This window comes from Vidua macroura, chromosome 9 (genome assembly GCF_024509145.1).
Source record: "Vidua macroura isolate BioBank_ID:100142 chromosome 9, ASM2450914v1, whole genome shotgun sequence".
NCBI lineage: Eukaryota > Metazoa > Chordata > Aves > Passeriformes > Viduidae > Vidua > Vidua macroura.
This window is the reverse complement of record NC_071579.1, coordinates 2,933,815-2,959,385: the sequence shown is the minus strand read 5'-3', so window position 1 is coordinate 2,959,385 and position 25,571 is coordinate 2,933,815.

The following is a 25,571-nucleotide window of genomic DNA, read 5'->3' as shown; positions in this document are numbered from 1 at the left end:
GCTGAAGCGTCCAAGCGAACACAATGTCTGTGTTTCTCCAGTGAAACCTGCTCCTCCTCCCCTCGCTCTGCTGCGCTTCCAGCTGTCCCTGTGTGTCTGCTGCGTGCCAGGACTGTCACAGAGAGGTGGCCCAGGACTGTCACAGAGAGAATGGCCCAGACTCCCAGCTCTCATCCCCTGTGTTTTACATATTATACATATTATACATATTATAGTATTGGCTTTTCGCAAATATTAAAATGGGTTCTATATGTGTGATGTTAAAGTAAGTTTGTTATAAAGATATAGTTTTTATTTCTGGTGCTAATTAAGCTTAGTGAAATAGCTGATACAGTGTGCTTGTGCTAAAATGCCTGCTGGGATGGGATAACATCCAATGGACACAGGATGAGCACACCTGTACAGATCTGCCAGCCATTGTGGATATTCTCAGCTCAGTCAGAGAGAAAGAGAAAGGTTTTCTAACCAGGTGAGAGCCTGGGAAACAGTTGGGAAAGAATGCAAATAATTCTCTAATCTATCTTGTTATTCACATTGTTTATAGATACGTTCTGCCTGTGCATCATTCACTGCACACCAATGGTGTGAGATGTTTCTACTCTAAGACCAATAGAATTAGTCTTCACGATGTTCTATATATATAGAGCAGTACATTTGAAATAAATCAGTTCATTCTCTTTACCTTCTCATCTAGAGTTCTCTGTTCCTGTCCTGCTCAACAGCGACAAACCATCAGCACTCACCGTCTGAAGGCAGTGAGGACCAAGGCCCAAAATTTGGAGGTGATAAGAATGGACCAAAACTACAGCCAAGAAATGTGCCTGCTCTAAAAAGGCAGATCCAAGGAGCAGCCATGCTAAACAGTACTTGGAACATGCAAACTAGTTTGGGGGAAAGTTTACTATGCATAAGGTCTGTGAATATGTAACAGGCTGATGCAATAGAAATGGTACATAAAGGGGGTTTCCAAAATAGCAGGGTGCTCTTGGCTGGGTGCCAAGATGCACCGGGCCAAAATAACCTTTAGTCCTTGTCTCCTATTGTCCTTTATTAGAGTTTTTAAATTTTCACAGGAGTGTGAACATGTTTTTCACACCTGGGAGCAGCAGCTGCTGCCTGCAGGAAGGAGCAGCCTGAGCTGCTGGTCTCTTCCTGTGATGCCACCACTGACCTGTGTGGGCCTTGTCACCCTGAGGTATCACATGTGGCGTGGCCTGTCCTTGCTCTGTAGTAATGCTCCAGCACTCTGTTGCTTTGTGGACAGCCAAGGGTGGAGGAGTTTCTCCTTTCCTCAGCAGAGGCAGTGGGGAGGCCCTGCTGGTGGAGAGCATCTCCTGTTCTGCGGGAATGCAAAAGCTGCAGGATTTCCCCACGTGCCCAGCTAAGATAGCACCAAATGAGCTTGCTGGCATTTTAACTTCCCAGCCCTGTTGGTAAAGGCTGGCACACCACTGTCCTCTCTTTCTGTGGGCAGTGAGCATGGAGGGTAGCACCAGCAGCTGGGCTTACCCTGTCTGCCCAGAGAGGTGGCATCAAAGTGACACCAAGGGCTCTGGGGTGGCCAGGAGAGCACCGGTGCTCCTTCAGGAGGGCTCAGCAGGACACTTGGCTTATTTTCCTCACGTGGGGTGGGGATGAACAGGGGCAGTCTCCTGCCCTCTCCCCAGTGAGGTTTTCCCGTGCTAGGAAAATGCCCGGCTCCATCTGGTTGTTTTTCCCAGCTGGTGGGGCTGAGTCATGGCTGTTCCTCAAGGAGAAGGTTTGTTCGCCCCTGTGTGGCGAAGCCTGCGTCCCTCATGAGTCTGTGGTAATTTCCTTCTGGTGAATCCATGGGTTTCTTTAGCTGAGAGAGGTGTTTGCCATTCTTATATCACTGCTCTGTACAAATGGGCGCTTGTCTCTGATGGACTGTTGGGAAGCAGTTGGACCTACGTCCATGGATCAGCCCTGTACACGTGTGAGAGATTCCGTGCAGCCAAAAATAGCAATAAAGTCCATCTTTGGGGGGCCACAAAGGTGCTCAGAGGGCTGGATCACCTCTCCTATGAAGACAGGCTGAGACAGTTGGAGTTGTTCAGCCTAGAGAAGAGAAGGTCCTGGGGAAAGCTTAGAGCCCCTTCCTGTGCCTAAAGGGGCTCCAATAGAGCTGGAGAGGGAATTTTGATGAGGGCATGGAGTGACAGGACACTGAGGAAAGGGCTTTGCACTGGGAGAGGGCAGGGTTAAATTGGATATTAGGAAGAAATTCTTGCCTGTGAGGGTGCTGAGGCCCTGGCACAGGTTTCCCAGAGAAGCTGTGGCTGCCCCATCCCTGGAGGTGTTCAAGGGCAGGCTGGACAGAGTTTGGAGCAACCTGGGATAGTGGGAAGTGACCCTGCCACAGTGCCTGTTCAGAGGCAGAATCTTTGCTTCGAGGAGAGGGGTGCAGGTCCTTATCCATCCTGGCAGGGACACACCTCTCCTGTGGCACAGGAATTTGCAGTGGCTCTCCAGCCGAGTGCCAGCATCCCCAGGCCCAACCCCTCTGCCTGGCATTGCTCTCTTGGAGTTTGCCTTTCCTGAAGAAAACATCACGGTCTAAAAGTGTCTTATCCATTTAATTCCCTGTTTGCATCCCCTGGTGTGCTTTACCAAATGGTTGGGAGCAGCAGGATTGTTCCTTCCAGCAACTGCAGTGGTGGGGTAGGACTCTAAGCCTGCCAGACAGGCAGGCCCTGCCCTGCCTGCACCCCTCACAGTTTTCCAGCTTGTCCTTCCATCCTCTCCCTTAAGGAGATGTTGTTCCTGCCTTTTTCATTGCCATTTTACAGTCAGGCTCTTGTTTACCGCTGAGCTCTGGAGGGGGCTGGCTGGGAACATCTCCATAGGGGTGCCAGGAGATCTGCTGAAGCAGGGGACACCAGCTCCTGTGGCCAGTGAGGATGGGCTGGGGTGTTGTCACCCTCACCCACACTCATCCCCCTCCAGGAGGGCAGGGGCTGCTGGTTCTGCAGGTAGGTGAGGCATCACTTCGATGCACAAGGACGAGCCCTTGTGTTTTCCTCGCTCATTTCCATCTTTGTCTCGTGTAATTTTCTTAGCAAGTCTCTATGGAAACAGGTACTGTTTGTAATAAAGCCTCTGTTTTTCACTTTGCTTTGTTGCTGTCGAGGAAGGAGGGGGCAGAGACCTATAAAGGGCAGATGAGGTTTAGGCAGGGAGAGGAGAGATGATTCAGCTGCCTCAGCCCTTGGCACAGATGGGAGCAGCCTTAGCATCCCTTCATCCTGTCCTCGCTGATGGGAGGTGGAGGCTACATCTACAACAGAGGCTGAAATCATCCAGACCCTTTCCTGGCTCCCTCGATTTTGGTGGGGCCTCGCTGATCTTTAAAGTCCTTTCTAACCCAAACCTTCCCAGGATTCCTGTCCCAGACGGGTGTGGTGTGGAATGGAGGTAAATCATTACTGGCCAGAGCTGACAACACACATCTGACATGTCCCCAGCGAGCCACCAGCCCCAGAGCCTCACCCTGGCTCTCCTGAAGGCCACCCAGTGCCAGCCGTGTCTCGGTGTCCTGACAGGACCCGCTGTGACATTGCCCCAGGGTGCACGAGAGCCACCCCCAGGGAGCTGAGCTGTGGGGGGAGCAGGAGGGGCCAGAAAGCACCCAATGCCTTGTGAAGGCTGCCCTAGAATAGAGACTAAACTGAGCTAAAGAATAAAGTAGGGGTTTATTAAGAGGCCTCAATGGATCCACCTTGGGCAGCACAACCCAACATGGCCACAAAATGGACCACTGGTCACAGGTCTCACACTTTTATAAGTTCTGGTCCATTTGCATGCTGCAGTTCATTGTCCAATTATACCTTTAGCCCATGAAGTCTCATCTTTTTTGTTTCTCTCTTTGGTCTACCACTGTTTGTGCTCTCGGGCCTGAGATTTGGAGAAGGAATTGTTTTGTCTCCCTGCTCTGTGCAGAGAGCTCACCATCCCCTCATATGAAGCCCAGAGCCACACACTAAAACAGCCCAGAATGTGAAAAATATAAAAGCTAAAACCTGAGGCATCACACCAGGAGGAGGCAGAGGGATGCAGGAGCCCCCGCCCGCTGTGGGACGCTGGAGCTCCGTCACCTCGCAGCGCTTCCTGCCCGCAGCCCATTCCCAGGCTCGTGAGCTTCCTAACTTGTTTGTTTATTTTGGGGAGGGAGGGGGGTGTTTCAAGAGCTGAGAGAGGAATATTTTAAAGGAGGAATTCAATGCCAGATTGGCATCCTCTGCATCAGACAGAGCCGTGCACTGAAGTGTGCTGGGAGCTGCAGGAGGGACCTGCGTGTGTCAGCTCTGTCTGCTCAGAGTCACCCTTGGTATTCAGCCATCCTGGGCCTTTCCAGGGGCTGTGGGGGCAACTGAATCCAGAGAAACCTACAGCACAGTCATACTCAGGTCCTGGGGTGTGTTTTAGGGTGTTCCAGGCTTTTTCTGCTTTCCACCAAGTCAGACTGAGGCAGAGGTAATTGGCCTCTGGCACAAAGAGGAATCCATGGTGGCACCTGGCTCTCGGAGTTCAGAATGAAGATCTTCCACCCTGACTGAGAACTGGTGTCCTCTTCCCACTGAGAGCTCATCCTTTTAGGTTGGAAAAGACCTCTAAGGTCGCTGAGTCCCACTGCTAATGCAGCACTGCCAAATCCACCATGACACAGGCCCGGGGCTCCCCAGCCCACAGAGATGGAAGGGTGTGCTTTGAGAGGTCCTTCTCCCACCCCTGCTTTCCTACAAGAGGTACTTTGTGTTCATCCCAAGCCAGGCACATGTGGCCACCCTGCAGCTGAGGGGAAATCCTTCTCACCCCTTCCAGGGGAAATCCTTCTCACCCCTTCCCAGACCTGCTCTGCCCAAGGGGGCTGCTCAGCTGGAGCTGCCAGGAATGATGCTATAGGATTGTCAGGGCGCTCCAAGGGCACTGAGCTGGAAAACATTCCCTTCCCACTGCTGTTTCTATGAGAATTTGCTTTAAGAGCAGGGATCCAGACTATAATGTTAATTTTGCTTCCTTCCAAGAGGAGTCAATGTTACAGCGTCTTTGTGATTCTGCTGGAATTACAATATGTGATTACTGGGGTTGAGACGCTGGTTAATTACCTGCTCATTTGTCCTAATGCTCCTGAATAGCTTGTGAAAGTGTGGCAAATGCATTGCTTCTGCTTTTAATGGCTTATTCGCAGATAGTAGAAGATAACCAGTGTTCTGTGTCACATTAGGGTGGTACAGCACTTCCCTGGGGGTCCTTCCTTAGCCTGGGGAAGGCAGGAATTCACAGGTGAGATGAGGTAGGAACCTTGATGTCATTGTGATTGTCATCACATCCTCTCGGATGGGGAGCCTGACAAACCCCACGGCCACACCAGCAAGGTGGGATGGTCCAGCCCGTGGGGGACACTGGTTGGGAGGAGCAGTGCCAACCTTCCTGAGCCTTGCTGGGCCCGGCTGTCATGGCCTGTTGGTGTCAGGGAAGGTCTTCTGTGCCCCAGGAGAGCGGTCAGCCTCCCCCCAGCCCCACTCCTGCTCCTCCCCAAGTGCCGTGCCTGATTCCGTGCCCGCCAGAGCGCACACGTCAAGGCAATGTTTGCTCATATGAGTGCCTGTTTGCCCACACAGCTCATTTGGACATCTGGCTTGGCAGATTGGTGCACATGGAAAAATGGGCAAGGAAACACTGAGGCCTGGATGGCAAATTGGGACTGGTTTTCTCCTTTTTTTTTTTTTTTTTTTTTTTTTTTTTTTTTTTTTTTTTTTTTTTTTTTTTTTTTTTTTTTGTTTTTGTTTTTGTTTTTGTTTTTTTTGGGGGGGGGGTTTGGGGTTTTGGTGTTTTTTTTTTGGTGTTTTTTTTTTTTTTTTTTTGTTTGTTTGTTTGGTTTTTTTTTTTGTGAAGGTGCTGCTTGCAGTGTCCTGGTTGCAGCTGCATAGAAATTTTCCCTTCAGGAGATCTTTGCCTTCCTGATATTGCACTCCAAATTTTATCTCCATTTGGTGCAGCAAGCCACCTGAAATATTTGCCAGCTTTTTAACCATGATGCTTTTTCATGACCCTGTCCTGGACTTTGCTTCTCAGGACACGTCTCTCCTGCAAGGCCTTTGGTTCCTTCCCCACACCACCCCAAAGCAAGGGGGTCTGTCAATACCAGCACAAACTCGGGTCCTGGACCAAGCCTGGCTTCTTCATGGGACAGAGATTTAAAGAAGCTGCTCTGCCCAGGGATGCCAGGAGGTTGCTTTAAAGCTGCTTTTGCATGGTTGTGTGTCTGGACTCAAGGACGGGCACCAAGGAACCACAGCATCTCCTCCAGCCTCGCTGAGTGCCAGCAATAGAGATGTGGCAGGGCCAGCAGTGCTTTGAAGGTGTTTCTGGACGTGGCGGACTCCATCCTACTCCATGAAGGTTGAGGGAATTGGGATTGCTCAGCCTGGAAAGGAGAAGGACTCGGGGTGAGCTAATTGCAGCCCTGCAGTACCTGAGGAGAACTTACAGGAAAGGTGGGGCAGTGTTTACTGACAGGACAAGGGGGATGGGTTCAAATTGAAAGAGAGGATGTTTAGATTGGATTTTAGGAAAAAAAAAAAAACCACATTACTGTGAGGGTGGTGAGGCACTGGCACCAGAGAAGCTGTGGCTGCACATCCCTGGAGGTGCTCAAGGCCAAGCTGGATGGAGCTTGGAGCAACCCGACTTAGTGGAAAGGGCAGGAGTGACCTGACCCCATGGCAGGGGGTTGGAATGAGTCAAGGTCCCCTTCCAGCCTAAACTGTTTTATGGTCTTGCATTTCACTCTCTTTTAAGCAGAGATCTGGGGGTGCACAGATATGTGGGTGGCAATGACTGTGACAACACACAGATATCTAGGTGCAGCTCGCCATCCAATTTCCCTGCTCAGCAAAGACAGGCTCGAAGGATTATCCCAGCCTGGGCGACCGTTTTTTAACCACAATGGCCATGAAAGTCTCCGTTATTTATCTCCAAGCTGCTTAGCGATACAGTGGGTGGAGAAGGAAGCCACATTTCCTGCTCAAAGAGTGTGTGGGAATACCTTTTCAAATGTTAATTCCTCATGTTTTTCAAAAAGTTACCCGAAGGCACTGGTCAGAGCAAACGCTTGGAAAGCCTGTGCATATTCAAACCAACCAGGTTTTAAAAAGTCTGTGAAGATATTTGGGGCGAGGAGGGAGCAGGGAGAATAAGAAGAAGCTCCAGGAAAAATCCCGCCACCATTTCCCCCACTTCAAAGTTAAAACGAGATGTGTGCCTTTCCCTCTCGTCTGATGTGCCTCCCTCCAGGGAAATAGGTGATGGATGCAAAAGGCCAGGGGGAGCAGGATCAGCCGAGGGATTCCCTCCAGCAATGCTAATGAAGGTCCAAATCCCAAATCCTTCCTGCCCCAACCAGGGGCAACCAGGAAAAGCCGATGTGAGCTGGCTCTGGCTGGGGACAAGTGCCACGGGGATCCAGCAAGCCACACATCCTCACTTCTGTTTTGCATCCGAGGCAAAATATCTGGTCCCCCGATATTATATCATCCCACGGTAAAATTCATCAGCTTCCGTGGCTTTATGATTGATAAAAACCCTCTCTGCAAGAGCCACCTGTAGCTAATGGGCTGTTGTTAACACAAGGCCCTGGGTTTTCTGTGGTAGCTTTTGCTTTAAAAACAAAACAACCAAAAAAAAAATCATGCATGATTTTAATGTAGATTTGAAAGAAAAGAGGGGGAAAAAAAAAATCTCTTGGGTCTGTACCCACCACAAGTTTTAAAGTGCAGAATCTGTGTCTGTTGTTGAATAAGAGATGTGCGCCAACTGCCAAATTTCAGCTTGAAAGCAGCCAGAAGCTATCTGGGGAAAAAACCCCAAAAAACCAAATGTTTTGCAAATACCTTTTGTAATTGTAAAAATAACATTATAATTAAAAGAAAAAAAAACAACCCAAACCAGCAAGAATTCACCAGTTATTAAACCTTGGAAAATGTGCGATTCTTACATGACTCGGAGTTCAGAAGTGACGTCTAAGCTTGAAAAAAACCACTGAAAACAGGGATTTATAGCTATTCCTCATAGCCAAGCAGTTTTATAACCAATGTCTCTTTATCTCAAGTGCTTCAGAAAGAACAGAAAATGCCTCAAGCCTGGCAGTAAATGTGGGGAAGGGATGCAGATGCTGCTGTCCCTGAGTCCAAATTCCCTCATTTCTAAGGGTTTGGTTAACTCTCATTTTGGCCAGCCCTGGAACATCATCTTTTCTTTGGTTAGGAATTTGTCACCGCTGGCTGTGGGGATTTCAAGAGGAGCAGCTGATGGTCTTTGCTTTTCCTTTGGCCACATGGTCCTGGGAAGAGATGGGGATGTTCCACAGAACCTCTCCCTGCTTGCTGCTCCTACCAGAGGGGATAAAGGAAGGGGGTTTGGGGTGCAGCAGACACCTTTTCCCCATTGCAGCACCCTGGGGGCACAGCTGGTGGTTACTTTGGGGTTGGATTTCCATCCTCAGCCTGCTATCAAAGCCACTTATTGCATAAAAAAAAAAAAAAAGAGAAGAAAAAGGCCTTCGTGATGCACAAAGACAAGGAAATAATGGGGGAAAGCACTTCAAACACGACTTTTTTTACAGATCAAGAATTTCATGACTTGTTGGAAAGCACAAACAATACTGGGACAGAAATTCATAATATTTGGTGGCTGGTTTGTGTAGCTACTGCAGCTAATATCTCAAATAAATACTTCCATGACTAATCCCTTGGAAAGAAAAAACACAAAGAAAGAGGCTGTCACATGAAACAGGATGATTTTGATGTTTGTTTTGTATTTCTAAACTCAAATTCTGTCTCTTGAGCTGTGTAACCTCCTTCATCTAAAACCCTGTTATTCTCTGGGTGGGTAAATATGTGTTGTCTGTCCTCATCCCATCCCTCTCTCCTTCCCCAAAACCCAGACAAGGAGTCCTTATCCTTCTCTCTAGACTCTAGCAAAACTCTGCATATTTTGCTGAGGATCTAGAAGCACCACGTCTTAAATTCTAGAAATAATTGCAATTTCATTCTGTGTGATTAAACTATGGAAATTTTCTCCTGGGGATTTTTTTTGCATAAAGGAAAAAAAAAAAACCAAACCAAAAAATCCCAAAAAAACCAACAACAAAACCTGTTGGCGTCATCAGAACCTAAAAATAACAGGAAGATGACTGCTGGTGCCAGAGTGATACCAAACAAAATCTATTATTGAATTAGATTCTTTCCAATTGGTGCTCTTAGGAATATATTTCCCTTTGCCCCTCAGGGTTCATTTGGAGCCAAGGTATTCTGCCTGCCAGTGCCATTCCAGCACTCAAATTAACAAGAAGTGATGTCTCTTACAGTAAAAAAACAGGATCTATTAAAATATTGATGAAGGCGAATAAGCTGAGGAGTTTGTGGTGTCTGGTTTCTTGCTGGCAGCCAGGGTTAACTGTGAAAGGAGGGGAGAGCTGGACATCATCCCCCTGCTGCCATGGCCAGGATGGCCATCCTGCTCCCAGAGGGCAGAGCTGTTATCCCTGGAGCAGCCTGACTCCAGGGACTGATAGAGAGCCTGGAATTCCCTCTTTCCCATCCCTCTTTCCTGCCTGCTTGTCTCCCACTGCTGGCTCAGCAGTGCCTGTTTTCTCTCTGCAGTGCAGTTCTACAGGCTGTGCTTTGCCATCCATTCATTTAAAGGGTTTCAGATTCAATTGATTTCCCCCCATCCTTCATTCTAATTAAGCACCTCTCAGCCTTGTGTTGTAGCTGCACATCTCGCTGGCCACGGGGCTGTGTTGGAGAAGGGGCTGGGGCCATCAGGTCAGCTTTGACAGCTTCATCCACCCCTCTCCAGTGTTATTTTAAGGCCCTCCTGGAGTCATCTGTCACAATTCCCCAGAGCATTTCTGGCTGGCTGGTACTGCTGGCCCAGCATTCCCATTCTCCTGGGCAGCAGGAGTGAGCTGGGTGCTGACACTGCAGCATGGCCCTCCTGGCAGCTCAGAGGCACACACTTCATCTGCACTCCCACCCTGAATCCATCTGACCGTGTCTTCTCCAGCTGTCAGGCTTCCCTGGACGTTACTTTAATGCTGCTGGCACCCTGCTCTGGCTCCTGGCTCTCTTACGGCCCTCGGCAGACCTGGAGCATCTCCTCCACCACGAGTGAGCGCGGTCCTGCAGAGATGCCAATGCTCAACAGACCCCTTGCAAAGGCTGGAGGAGGCCTGGCTTCCACCGAGGAGCACAAAAACACATCCACATTAAGCAGCATCCTCCCTGGAATTTTCTGCATTGATGGGAGGAGTATGAGCTTGTGGGAACCTCCCTCGTGGGTCTCAATGATGGCGAAACCCCTAAAATTTCTGCGCCAGGAATGAGAGACGGATGGGACTCTTGTTTTTTTTGGTCTTCAGGTTGTTTATTTGTTGTTTATTTATTTGTTTGTTTATTTGTTGGGTTTTTTTCTCTGCATGCCGTCTACATCTCCGTCTTAGCATACAAAAGAAGGCACCAAAAGTCACAAGACACAGGTTCAAGGTCTGTTAAAGCTATTTTGTCCAATAAACTCTTAGAATGTACTTTATTTCTACCTTTCTACCAATAACTAATTATTTTTCTGTCCACACAACATCTGCATTGTGGTTCTTTCTAGCCAGTCACCCTGTGCCACCAACACTGCAGGAAATGGAGCAGATGAAGAACAAGAAGGAGATCAGACAATGCCTAAAATCCTCCATCTTGTCTCCTTCCCACTTCCATACTAAAAACCCAAAACTCTAAGTTTTTCACCCTGTGATAATAATACTATCTCTTTCACACACTCGTAGGCTCCAATTCATCCCAAAGTCTTGGAAGCTTTCCCCATGGACGAAGGTTAAAAGCAGCGTTCTCCTGGGGGTCAGGACTTCTCAGGACAGGCAGAGCAATATTCCCTGTGCCCTGGGTTCCACCATGAGATGACCCAAGCAGGCTGATCCCCCTGGCAGCGTTCACACCACTGCTTTACCCCGAGTGGGTTTTTCCCAATAACCATCAAGCATGTTGGATGTGATGCCTCCATCTCTGTGATCCAGGCAAGCATTAAATCACACGCAGTCCAGGCTGGAAGGAGCCATGTGTTTTCCCCTGCATGCAGCTCCCACTGTGCTTCCAAACACATCTCCCCTCTTTCCTTTTTCTGTACAGTAACTTTGCACACACAAATGTCAAACAGCAGCTGTTTGGCCAGCGTTTCAAAAAAGTCACTAGTGATTGGAGTTGCCTTAATTCTGAAGCTAGGATTTCCACTCTGCATGGCAAAAAAGGGCTTTTTTTCCCCCTTCTTAAAAAGCTGTAGATATTTTTACCTGTTTCTTTTGTAAATGTGGAAATGTGGAAACAGTCAGACCTTATCCGGCAGGAGTGTCTTTGAGGTTTCCCCTCTCAGAAAGAAAATGTCAGCAGTTCCTGTCAGAGCCAGGTTACTCAGGACTTCCCCTGCTTCAATTAAGAAGGAACAAACCTGTGATGTGTCAGAGCTGCCCTAGGTAAGCAACATGCTGGATAATTTTGGAGGTCTCTTCAAAGCAGGGTGGAAAACTTGAGCAGGAAGCTGTCCTGAGAAGGGTTTCTTCAAAAGTCTTTCTTTTCTGGCTGAGCCATCCCATGCCCAGAACCTTTGCTGGTGTTTTGGCCCTTCTTGTCTCAGGGTGGAGATGGAATTAAAAAGGATTAATCAAGCCATGAGTCAGATCAAAGCTTTGAATCCTCCAAATTGGCCCGGCGGAGCCTGAAAATGGCACAGAAGGAATTGATTTTTGGGGTGCTGATTTCATCTGGTGCAGTGCAAAGGTCACTTGTTAACAGTTTGGATTTTTACCAATGGGCCCAAAACAGACCTGTGAGCTTGGCGTGCAGGGCTACAGTTTTTCCAGGAAGGGGTTAAGGGAGGGAGGGAATCAAATTCAACAGGTGTCCCCTAGGACTGAGCTAGGAGCAGCTGGTCATGAAGTGCTATTTACTTTGGAAAACACTACAGAATGGTGTTGGGGCTTTTTTGGTTTTGTTTGTTTGTTTGTTTGTTTTTCTGGGTGTCCTTATTTGATGACACAAAACCAAAAAACCATATCTTAAACCAGAATTCCTGGTTGAACTGCATGCAGAGATGGAGCTGCAGCACCGAGTCAGCTGAGGACAGCTCTGCTGGTGTGCTCCCACCGTGTGTGGAAGAAGGGACAAGCCTTTGTGCTTCCTAAGGCAGGATCCCACCCCGGAGCACCTTCAAAGGGCTTTGTCCCTACCCCAAAGCACAGAGGAGAGGCTGGCAAGGTCCTGCACTTTTTGACTGGAACCAGCAGGAGGACAAAGTGCTGCAGAGAAGAGCTCAGATCTATCTCCCATGGATGGAGGCAGAGTGAGGGTTTGCCTGCAAATCCCATTCATCACACCCCAAGCCTTCTCCTACCTAATCCTCTCTTCTCCCACGCCTGGCTCAGTGATTTCCCTGCAGCGAGGCAGTTGTCCCTGATATTGTGATGGCAGGGGATGGCTCATGTCAAACCTCAGCAAAAGAAATGTTAAAGAAACGTCGCTGGGAATTTATCAGCTCCTCAGAAATGGAATCTTGCTCATCCCTGCCTCACAAAAATCCTTTTTTGGTGGGGTGGAGCTGCTCAGAGGGTGCATTGCCCGCCTTCAAAGTCCCATCCAGCCTGGCCTTGAACATTTCCAGGGACGGGGTATTCACAGCTTCTCCTGGAGGTGTGATAACAGGACACACAGGATTTGCACAAATCCTGCTCACCACCCGTGGTGGGAGAAGGAGCATGCAGTTTGAACACGACAGAGGAGTGAGAGGAAACCTGGTCCTGATGGGTGTAAGGTAAATGCTGGAGCAGCTCGTGGGAGAGATTGCAGAGGCTGCAGCTGAAAAAGGTTCTGTGTGGGGCTGTCAAAGTTCCCTCTCTGAGGTGGATTTAGGTGTAGGTGACCACGCCCTGGTGTTAGAGGTGAGCTGTCCCATCTCTGCCCTTCACTTCAGCCCTATTTGTCATGATTTTCGTGGGACTGCTGCTGCAGATCATGAGGAATAAAAGGGAAAGTCTGTCTTCTCTTACATAACTAGAAGTAAATGCATAATGCAGCTTAATTGAAATTACTGACTTCTCCAGATAAGCTGGATGTAACTGGATCAACAGTGATCTGGTTAATATATAAAAAATTACTTTGGGACACCCAATGCACTCAATGCAGGGCACTGAGGATGGAGTAGGGAGACACCAAAACCAAATCTACCTGGTAGAAGACTCTGTAGATTTGCTGCTGTCTCAGTAAGGATAATTTGAATAAAAGCAAAATCCACTAGTTCAACCCCAGAGCAGGAAAAAGAGGGGATGAGGAACTGGATTAATGTCACCTCCTCTGGGGCTTTGGTTCTTTGTTGAGTTTCTTGAACACTTCTCTGCTGTTCTGGACCTCAGTTGAAGGTGTAGGCTCAGTCTGGTCTCTGAAGTTGTGGAAAAAAATCAAGTCATTTAAGAATATAATTTGAAAACAAATCTATTGAGCTGAGAGCTTTGTCCTTGGGTTCAGATGGAAACATTTGAGGGACACTCTGGAGGAAAAGAAGATTATTTAAGGGGCATCTGGAGATGGGCTTCAGCTGCCCTCTTCCCTATTTATGCTTATTAGAGATGAAATTGAAGTGCAGCATGATTAAATTATGCATATAGAGAAAAGCTTCCACAAACAAGAAAACATAAGCAATGTGGGAAGGAACAGAACTGCAAAGAGAACGAGAGGAGCAAAACCAAACAGGATGCCAAACTGCAAAAGACATTTCAACAGCACCTAATTAAAACTGTTCACATTTGCAACAGACAGAAGGTAAAGACATTCACTAGGAAACAGAAGAAAAGGGGGAGAAAAAACCCACTAAGAGGAGTGATTTAGTCAATCACAGGAGAGTCTGGAAAAACAGCGAGCTTTTGAGCAAAGGCCAGTTGCAGAACGTGCAGTGCATTTGGAGTTGGGGGGTTCTCTCCCATTGTCTGCAGGCAGAGGTGACTCCAGCTGGAATAATGAGGGATGTGCTGAGCAGCAGCCCCTGCCCACAGCACCAGCAGCCTATGGGGAGCTGCCACCACCGCCTGCCGCGCTCGTCTCCAGGCAGGGATTTGAATAATATCACATAGCAACCAGCCCAGGACTGAGAAATCAACCCAGGTCCCACTCCAATAACTTAATCGCAAGATTATCTCCCAGCTTCTTTTGTTAATTAATGAGCCTTTGCCTCTTGGCTTCAGAAACCATAGACACAGCAGCAAGGGAGAGGCTGGAAATCCAGCGTGGCACCTTTGTCAGCACGATGAACTAATAACACTTCTCCTCCTGTGACACTTTTCAAAGCTTGACATGTTCACCACTGGGTTCATCTGGTTCCCGACGTGGAGGAGAGCAGCACAAGCTCCAAAGTGGAATAATCAGGACAAATGAGTCCTTAGCCACCTTTCAAAGAGGCCAAATCGAACCTTCTCTGGTGGCAAAAACAAGAATGAGCGACGCTGTATTTTCCTCGTCTCTTGTCTAAGCAAAATTATTTTCATAATTGGTGAACATGGGATGAAATAACATTTCAGCAAGGGAAAAGACTGTCGTGTACCATGTCTGAGAATGAGTAGGGGAAGGTATTTTTCCTTCTTGTGGTAGAGCCTTGCTTCCAGACAGGGTTGGCCAGCAGAAAACTGAGCTTTCCAGCTAGAGAGAGGCTGATTTATATGTGCACAAGAAATCTCCCTGTTCAGAGATTAAACGGCTAAGTGCTTTGTTAATGATGAAGTGGCAAGAAGAGCTGGAGGAAGAAGCTCTTCCTTAGGTAAGGCTGGAGCCACAGGAGGCCTTTGGTAACCCCTCAGTCTGGATGCTGCCTGAATCCTCTCCTCATGCACACAGAGACACCACAAATCACTCGTGCACTCCATGAAGAGCTGCCATCAGTCCAAAGGTGCTCTTTAAACAATGCCATTCCTAGGCTGCTTGTATGCATGGATAGGTCCCAAATATTTAGCTCTGTGGCTGGCAGCCAGCAGGAATATCGGAGCCCTCTAAGCCCAGAGAAGGAAGGGCTGGAAGTCCTGCTTGGGACAGCCCAGGTTACCCTGTCATCTTTGGTGTGGCTGTGAGAGCCAGGACAAGACAGCTGAGCATCACCACAGAGGGACAAGTGGCACAGACATGTGGCCATCCTCTCTGTCTCCTCAATAACATCATTTTTGCAGGGGCAACAGGAGGGGGAAGAGCAGAATCCCCCCCGGACTGCCTCCTTCGCAGGGAAGTGACTGATGAGCCTGGCAGCCTCTGAACAAATATTTCTGATGCAGAGAATTCACTTGTCAGCGTGGAGGAGCCCCGAGAGGAAATTTCCAAAGCAGATCTGTCGGAGATAATGACACTGCACAAGGAAGCCCTCCTTAGGAGGGATGTCTCCTAAAGATGTGGAGTGTTTGAAAACATGATGCTTCTGTGTGTTCCTGTTGATGAGTTAAAATCCAAGCAGCCGTGGCTGAATTTTTAATCTGGGAGCTCTAACAGGTGAAGCACAAGGAGGCAGTGAGTCAGTTTTTAACCTTCCCTGATGCTGCCCTGGTCAGGCAGACTTTGTTTTCTTTCCAAATCAGAAGCCTCTCTTCAGGCCCGAGCTATCACACTGTGTTCTGCCTCGTCCACATTACAAACCAGGGAATTTCCGTGCATCTGCATCTTTGTGTAATTGCCTAACACCGTGAAACCTCATCTCAGCTGAAGCTTCCAAGCTCCACTGTTAGATAAAAAGCAATTAACAGCAACCATAACCAGAAACACTTCCAGCGTGAGGGCAGGCAGCAAATGGCAAATATATACATCAACAAATCTGTTTTTGCCTTGTACTTTGCTGCTTGCAGCCAATGGGTCATTAATTTTTATATGAGCATCATGGATTTATCAGCAATTTGGGAATCTTGAAGTTATTACCTATGACAGTGGCTCTGATTGTGTTGGCTGCTCTGTGTTGCCTCTGCTCCTTCAGTTTAAAAGTCACCCAAAAGGGTGCAGCAGCTGGAGTCCCACCCCAAGGCAGCACTGGGCACCCAAAAGTTATTCCCAAAGGTTGCTCCTTGCGCTTGTTGAATATCTCAAATTTGTTTCCTCAGTACAGGCCTGGGTCTGTAGAGCCCTTTACCCTCTGAAAGCTCATCAGCATTCACCTGTCATAGGTGTGCTCTTCCAGCTCTCCTAAGTAGCTGTATTTTATCCTGTCAAATATGAAACTGGTTCAGGCCAGGAATTTTGTGCTGAGCTAGTCAATCTTTAGGGTTTTTGCTAATTAAATCTAGGACAGATAACCAATAGATTCTTCAGCTGAACAAGGATAACTATCTTAACCTCTCCTGTCCAGGTGTTTTGGGATCATTTTACATGTTCTGATCCATTACTTCAAGTTTCAGATCCGTTTGGGGCGGGGGGGGGGGGGAAGTAGGAAAACCTATATTTTACTTGGCAACTCAATTGTCCTGTATAAAGTAAGGTTTACCTTCCATGTGGTCACAAAGGCACTCGCAGATTAGCTGTGTGCAAAGTGATGTGAGGAACCTAATCTGGATTCTTGCAAGGGCTGTTTTTTAATCTGAATAAATGCTGTTCTTAAAAAAAAAAATAAAAAATACAAAGGTGTCAAGGATGAGATTGCCTGTTACCATTCTCTGCTCTGGCTGTCAGGTATTTTTAAGCTCTCTCTCCTGGCTGGTTTGGTGTGAGCCTGTGCCTCCAGATAATCCATCAGTAATTACCTGTTTAGTTTTATTGTGCTCTCGTTGCTTTGTGCAGCTGCTCAGGAGTTCACTTGCTCCCACCTTGCAGACAGATTTAAATGTTAAGCTTGTTTTCTTCCCAAATGGAGAAGAGACACCTCTGTTTCAGGTGAGTGTTCTGTGAGCTCTCCCCAGCATGAGGAGATGATCCTGAGCCCGTGACAGCTCAGGAAGGCTGAGAAATGCAAATCAAAGCTGAGCTTTTATTGTCTCCTGGGTTAGAGGGGCTTTGCTGAGCTCTTTGTGTGTTTAAAACAATTTGGGTGTCCTCCTTGTGCAGCCAGTGGCTGCAGGCAGCGCAAAGGGATTTTCATGGAGAAGTTCAGCCTGGAAAACTCCATCCCTGGAAGTGTTCAAGGCCAGGCTGGATGGGGTTTGCACAACCTGGCCTGGTGGAAGGTGTCCCTGCAGCGAGGTTGGACCCAGATAATTTTTAAGGTCCCTTCCAACCCAAACCATCTTGTGATCGTTATGCCTTGACTTTTCCTGGAGATTCTGACAAAGAAAATTTAAAACAAGCCAAAGGAAAAGGCCTTCATAGAAATGGGCAAAGAGCAACACCTTGGTCATCCCAGCAATGACCAAAATATCCAGAGAAGAGGTATTCTACCTCTTTGTGAACATAATTTCCAGCACAGTCCTGTAAGATTTCCCCCCTCCTTACTTCTCTTGGAAAGGGTAAATCTCTGCTGTACAAGTTTCTCGAGCTGAATGCAAGCAGCCTGCCTGTCTTATCTCCATTTGCCCCCTTCTGTGCAAACATTTCAGTCACTTCCTGCAAATTTAATGTTTTTTCAACTGCTGACGTGCTCCTCATCTCCACTCTGCAATTATGAACTGTGCTGATGTTTTAAGTGTTTTGTTTTAAAATGTGTAACATCCGAATTTACAAAAAAAAAAAAAAAAAACCAAAACAAATAAACCAAAATGAAAAAAGTCAGATCCCTCCCCAAATTCTCTCTAATGCTAATTATAGAAATCTCAGCTTTCCAGCAGAAGCATCAGCCAGCAGAGGATTTGGTTCTTATCAGAGGCTGAAGCGTTGGAAGAATGCACTGAGGATGGTGCATAAAACTGGGGGTGAGGCAGGTACATGCTGGAAGTGAATGCTGAGAGTTTGGAAACGCAAACTTCAGGATTTTCCAGTCCTCTTCCTCCCCCAACATCCAGAACATTGCATTATTGGTCAGTCTTAATTTTTAAATCATTTGCTGTCAAGATACATGTGTTGTTTTCATAGAGTTGGCAGCAGAAGTTATTATTTTTTTTTTCTCCCAGCTAAATTTAGAGAAGGGTAACAAATATTCTGGGTTTGCTCTGAAATCATGCCGGGAGGAGCTCCTGGGTTATACATCATGGTTGCTCCAGCAATGAAAGTGCAGAGAGTTTCAGCTCGAGGATGCCTTTGGCTCTCAGGATGCAGCCCCACACTCTGTCCCCAGCACAACAGAGGGTTGGAATCTGCTTGAAAACTCATTCCAGGGACGATTTTTATTAGGGAATATTATTTACATACTGCACTCTCCTCTTGCACAAGAAAGCTGGAGGCATTTCCCCCCTTCTAACACATTTTAGAGGTGACCTGACATTTTCTAATGGCTCTCAGGTATGTATAATTTATCCTGCTCAGTGTCTGCACTTTCCAAAATAACACTGGACTGGGCTCCTGCTTTTTTTGGCCAACCATTACTCTCCCCCTTTTTTTTTTTTTTTTTTTTTTGACCTATAAATGTCCATATGCTGCAGGATAATTGCAGTAGGTGTAGGTTCCTTTGGAGATGCTCTTGTGTGGGAGACAATATGACAGCTCATCTGCATAGCACAGGCATCATTCCCCTGCCTTGATTTAGCAGAGAGTCCTGGATCCCGAGGCTTCTCCCATCTCTCCTGAATATTTAGGGATTGCTCACACACGCCCCGTGCACCGGCGCTCTCCTGTGCAGTCATTTCTCCATTTTCTGGGGGCAGCTCAGCTGCTTGGAGGAGTCACAGAGTGCCACAAGCGTGGCACACCCTGGCATGGGGACATGGCCCCCTGCTCCTGGATTTCCACGCTCTATCCAGGCATCCTGAGCATCAAAACCCTGTGTTAACCCACAGCCAGAATATTTGGTGTGGAAAGCTGTGCAAGGTCGCAGGAGAAGGTGCAGGCTCCCGAATCCCATGTCTTTTGATTGGGAGCTCCACACGGGTTTGTCTCCAGACAGGCTGAAGCTGTGTGATGCTTTTGGGAGGGATAAAAAAAAAAAAAAAATTCTGAGAAGATGGGATGCAGGTTTTCAGCAAGAGATTGGGATGAGGGGCAGGAAAAGGAGCTGTCACCCCAAATTGTCACCCGGGCATTCCTTACCCTGCTGTAGCTGCATGTCCATGATTGTCCCCTGGAATATGAGGAGTCTGGGGGCATTTGAGTGTTTAATTTAAATTTTAACACTGGCAGGAGCGTTTTGGAGAGGGATTGAGCTTGAACGCACAGCGGTCATGGGGCACTTTGATTCCTTTTGGGGTTTTTTATGTCCTGACAAGGTGTGTGCCATGACTGAGGGGCTGTATCAGTGCCACAGGGGACAGGGACGGTGCCAACATGTCACTGATGTTGGGGGGTGTGTCCTGGGGTGGTCCCTGGCGGTGTCAGTCACATTCGGGGTGTGACAGGGGCAGTCTGTACTGGTGTCACTCACACGGGGATGTGATGTGGCAGTGCCAGTCACACTGGGGGTGTGACAGGGGCGGTTCCAGCGGTGTTTGTCACACTGGGGGCGTGAAAGGGGAGGTTCCTGCCCATGTCAGTCACAGTGAGCTGTGAGAGGGGATGTCCCTGTCCCTGTCAGTCACACTGGAGGTGGGACAAAGGATGTCCCTGTCCCTGTCAGTCACACTGGAGGTGTGACAGGGGCGGTCCCAGAGGTGTCAGTCACACTGGGGGTGTGACAGGGGAGGTTCCTGTCCCTGTCAGTCACACTGGGGGTGTGACAGGGGCCTTTTCTGCCCGTGTCAGTCACACTGGGGATGTGACAAAGGACGTCCCTGGCAGTGTCAGTCAGTTTGGAGGTGTGACAGAGGCTGTCCCCAGCTGTGTCCGTCCTGCCGGGGTTGTGACAGGGGCTGATCCCTGGCTCTGTCTGTCACAGGGGGTGTGACAGGGGCTGATCCCTGGGGGTGACAGGGGCTGATCTCTGGGTGTGACTGTCACAGGAGGTGTGGCAGGGGCTGATCCCTGGCTCTGGCTGTCACAGGGGGTGTGACAGGGGCTGATCCCTGGCTCTGGCTGTCACAGGGGGTGTAGCAGGGGCTGATCCCTGGCTCTGTCTGTCACAGGGGGTGTGACAGGGGCTGATCCCTGGCTCTGGCTGTCACAGGGGGTGTAGCAGGGGCTGATCCCTGGCTCTGTCTGTCACAGGGGGTGTGACAGGGGCTGATCCCTGGCTCTGGCTGTCACAGGGGGTGGGACAGGGGCTGATCGCCGCGCTTGGAGACGCAGCTCTGGGAGGAGCGAAGGGCGAGGGTGTGACAGGCTGGGGAAATCGCTCCGGCCGGGTTTTGGGGTGGCCCCGGTGCGGCCGGAGCTGCTTGGTCAGTTCCCGTTTTACATTCCAGAATGGTTCGGGTTGGAAGGGACCACTCTGGATCATCTTATCTCGCCTTTCTGCTCGAGCAGGGCGATGAAAAGGAGGAAGAAAAAGAACTCGCCGAGAGTTTGTGATTTTCTGGGACACCACAAAAAGCTTCTCATATGAACTTCATGAAGAGCTGCAGTAAAAATCCTTTGTGCTGAACGGTTTTATATTTTATATTTATATATATTTATAGATTATTAAATGCTGTCCTGAGCCATGTCTAGGAATTCTGTTCGAACAATAAACCAGTAAGTGCAGAGCCCAGGTAGAGTTTTCCCCTTTAACTCTTTAGCAAGCTCACGGATGCGTTTTTGGGGTTTCCAGATGAAGCGTGTACAAGGTGCAGGTGCAGGTCAGAGATGCAGCTCCTCCAAACCCACAGCCATGAGCCCGCAGAGGAGGATGTTCTTGCACAGGCACCTTTCATCCAGCACTAGAAGGATCAGGTTATTCCCTGGCAGGCTCCTTTACACTCCTGGATCTCCAGCCAGGCGTATTTGCAGAATCAGACAGCAGGTTTTGCCTAGAAATTTGCTGAGTCTCCATCAATATGTGCAGAGGAAAATGCAAGTTCGGGAAGCTAAAGCATGCCAGGAAGTTATTCCTCAACCAGCCTGCTTCTTATAGCCCTTGCTTGGTTTGTTCCTATTAATTTTCCCATGTTCTTTACAGCCTGATTCTGGATTTTGGACCTCTCTCTGGCTTTTGGTGTATGTGGGAAATGGACATGTAGAGAATTCTCAAAGCCTGGCAGAAGGGCTCACACAGAGTGCGTCTGCAGGCAAACCTTGAGATAAGAAATGCTGACTCAGAAATGGAATAGGACAGACATTGTCGAGAGAGAAATTGAACTAAAAACAAGCTTCAAAAGATAGCCTTACCAAATAAGACTAAATACTTTAGAAAAATAAAACTATAAAAATTACATGATAGTAATATCCACAAAGAGTAATTTTAGATGATTAGCTTTAAAGCATTTACAACATAGTGTAACAAAAGCTAATAAGCCAAAAAAACCCACTTATAGTATCTTATAATTAAGAAATAGTTAGCTTCTGGTTGTAATAGTGTAAATTATAACATCTGTATTATCTCACCCTTTGCATGAAACTAAAAATAGAATAAAAGTTTTTAAAACACGTCTCAGTTACCCCATCTCTAAGTCAGAAAAAAGCTTTATCCAACAGGTGTAGTTAGAACCTAGGGCTTTTTTGGTGTTTCTTCTGAATGCCTCATTCATGAGATGCCAGTTCACTGGGCCCAATAATGTGGAAGATCCTGGCAAACGTCAGGAAAACGCATGTTAGGCAATAGGATGGAGCTGGACAGAGTGAAACTATTCCCTGCACCAGAGATCCTGAACCTTCTTTTAAATGAGCTCTTAGGGCCCTGTGTGGGTGTCCTTTCAAAATCCAGTGTCCCAAACAGGCATTGCAGGTTTGTCACCAAAGTTCAGTAGGCTGAAGGGGGCCCAGCTTCCCCCTGGGGAGTTAAAAGCTCAAACTTCAGCCGAATATCAGTGAAATCCCTCTGGATTCAGCTCCTTCTTAGAAGAAACATTGCTTAGGATTTTTTTCCCCCTGTTTTGCATAGAAAAGTCCAAAGCTCTCAGATGTTGATAGTGTTTATGGCCATCCTAAAACAGAGTAGCCAGATGTCAGAAAACTCTGTGGCCCATAAAAAAATTCAAATTTGATGGAATGTGATGTTAAACCCTTCACAAAATATATTAAGCTCCCATTGTGACAGCAATGCGAACCACGAGTTCACATTTTTTGGTGAATTTAACAGAAAATTTAAATTAAGAAATTAGTCCAGAGCAGATCTAACTGGGAAATACATTACAGATCCTCATCTGTCCTGACAGACTCTTCACATTTAAGACACATAAAAGTGAGGCAGCATAAATAAAAAGGATTTGGAGTCCACAAATGTGTGTGTAGGGCAGGCACAAAACACTAATAATGTCATTTTAATAGGAATCATATATTGCAAGGAAGTTGATGATTCAATTATTTTTCTGCCTTCTCCTTGAGGATTACAGCTGATTTTTTTGTGGGTGTGTGTGCTGGAAGAACTCATCAAGGCTGATGGGAAAGGTTTAGAATGCAGAGTTTAATGAAATCATGGGCTCGTAGATGCCCATGTGAAAGAGAAAACAGAAAACACTGATATACCTCGGTGTTAGGAGGAAAAATCAAAATATGTGGAAGTTGATAGAGCTAAGTGTGTTTGTCTGAGGACCAACAGAGCAAGATCTCTGAATTTCATTGTTATTTTATGCTGAAGGGGAAACACTGACAGAGTGTTCTGTGTTATCAAAGCCAGAAGGGAAGTTTGGGGCTGTGCTGATGGATTTGATGAGTGTGTGGACACTTTTGCCAGTCAGGGTGTGGGGTGTGTCCAAGCTGGTTTTGTTACCCTGCACAGATTCCCTTCTCTGTCTCATCTCAGCCTAAAAAACCAGCAGCCATGAGGCCCTGCCTAGGGTCTTTGATCTCACCCACGAGGCATCATTTGCAGTGCTCTGCATTATTTATCACCACTGAAGTATTTTCAATTAAGCTGGCAGATTAAATACTAACTTTGCCTGGCAGATAATGAAATTCTTGTTTCTTTCCCAAGGAAGCTGACGTGAAAGAAGCCAGACACGGCTGGGGCACAGGAATTTGCACTGCCTGAGAGTTTCCACATTTCCTAACAAGTGAGCACTGTGTGATACCACAGGTGGGAGGCAGGCTTGCTTCCTGGTGCTGACAGTTGTCACAAAGGTGAGGAACACCCAGGTGATCCCACAGGAGCCTCACAAAGAGTTGGAAGCTGGAGCTGATGGAAGATTCCTCACCACCTTCCAGCCTGAGGTGCACCCTGCGAGACCTTCAGTCCAACAAGGAACCCATATGGGAACTGCAGTGCCAAGAAGAGGAGAGCTAAAAATTTCCTACCAAAAGTGTGATTGAATCAACCCACCAACCCTGACCTGCAGCATGGAGATGAATGCTGAGAATTCTTTTCCTCTGAACACTCTGAGGAACATCAAGGGAGGATAAGAGGGGATGAGGAAAACTTCATTTTTATTGATGCTTTTGAGGAGGAGCACATGGACTTTGGCCTTTTCCTCCATGATCCCTCAGAGCAAGGGCACTGCTGGCACTACACCATTCCTTGGTGGTTGTGATAAACCACAATTTGGAATGTTTAAAAACTGGCCATTCGTCATCTTTGCCCCACACAAACATACTTGGCTGTGGGGATGTGAGTGCATGTCCTTATGTATTCCTAGAGTTTTCCTTATGTGTGTGTTTGCCTTCTATGAGGGATGTGGAAGGGGTGTGTGATTCTGTGCATCCTGGATCTAGGTGGGAGGTAGCCTTTACCCTGCCCAGCTAAGTAAGAAACATCTAAGCATTTGAATTCTGAAAAAAAAAAAATACAGTAAAAATAACAGAAACCTTCTGAGTTGTTTTGGGGTTTTTTTTCCCTAGTTTGGGAAAGTTGGAATGACAGCTCTTCCTCTGCAAGGTTTGCCATTCCAAGCAGAGTGTGGGCTCCTCATGGATTCAAGGACTGTCATTAAAGGATTGTTGCAAACTTATTTTTGAAGTGCCTCATCTGAAGGAACTGAACTGCCTCTTACTCTGCTCTCAGAAGGAACTTGCTTTTCCATGTGGAAGGAGTAGGTACATTTCTTTTCCTCACCCTCAACTCCTAGCAGAGCAATTTCTGGTTTCATGTCTATTTTTAGCAAGATCTGTGCAATCACAAAAATAATACAGAGCTTGGAGCATTCTTCTATACCATATCTGCATGCTGGCAATGTACACTCTTGTTCATTTGTCCTTTCAGTTCTGTATTTGCTGCTAATTGTGGAGCCCATTTCCCAAAGCTGGAGGAGTTTTGCTAGGAAAAGGCAGTACAAAGCTTCCCAGAGCTGGGTTTAAAGCTGGAGCAATCTCTGTGAGACAACACAGAGATGTTGGAGAGTGGTTTCAAGTGTGGACCATGATCCTGCTGTGGCTTTGGCAAAGGCAGGAGGGATCCTTGGATGGCTGAGCAAAGGAGTTCCCAAGGAACTAGTGCCACTGAGAAAGGCCCTGGTGAGGCGTTGCTGAAGGTGCTGAATGTCATTTTGGGCACAAAGACCTTTCTAGTAGGAAGTGGGACACAATCCTGGGAGGTGGATTGGTCCCTCCTGACAGGGGCAAAGCCCCTTTCTTCTGACAAGGCAGGGCCTGAAAGGGAATCAATCCCTGCCACACCCCTGCAGGAAGATGGATGCACAGTTATTGTCATGCTGGGGGGCACTGAGCTGGAGCTGAGGGACAGGACCTGACCTGTTGGGGCCAGTCCAGAGGAGGGCACCAAGGTGATCAGAGGGATGGAACACCTCTGCTATGAGGAAAGGCCAAGAGAACTGGGAGTGTTCAGCTTGGAGAAGACAAGATTTTGGGGTGACCTAATTGTGTCCTTGCAGTACCCGAAGGGAGCCTACAAGAAAGATGGGGCAAAACTATTTGCAAGAGTTGGAGTGACAGGACAAGGGAGAATGGGTACTGTAAAATGCAGGCAAACCCAATGGGAAGGAATTATGATGTCCAACTCCAGTTCAGAAGGCTGAATGATTTCTTTATTATAACTATACTATAATACATTAATATACTATATAAAGGAGATTACTAAAACTACAAAGCTACTTGTTCTAACTACCATATCTAACTAACTCACAACTTGTGACCCTGTTCTCGAGAGTCCAGCCACAGGTGGATTGGATTGGCCACTAGGCCCAAATAATCCTCACCAGAATCCAACCAAGCAATCACCCCAGGTAAACAATTCTCCAAACACATTCCACATAGGAAAAACAAGGAGCAGAAATAGAAATTGTTTTCTCTTTCTTCTCTCTGTGCACCTCTATGAAGAATCCTGAGAGAGAGAGAAATGTGCTGCCACAAATGAGTTCAAATTGAAAGAGATTAGGTTTCGATTAGATATTGGGAGATTTTTTTTTTTTTCCCCTGTGACGGTGGTGAGGCCCTGGCACAGGCTGCCCAGAGAACGGGGCATGGAGCCGGGCGGGGTGCGGTGGCCGGGGAGGGGAC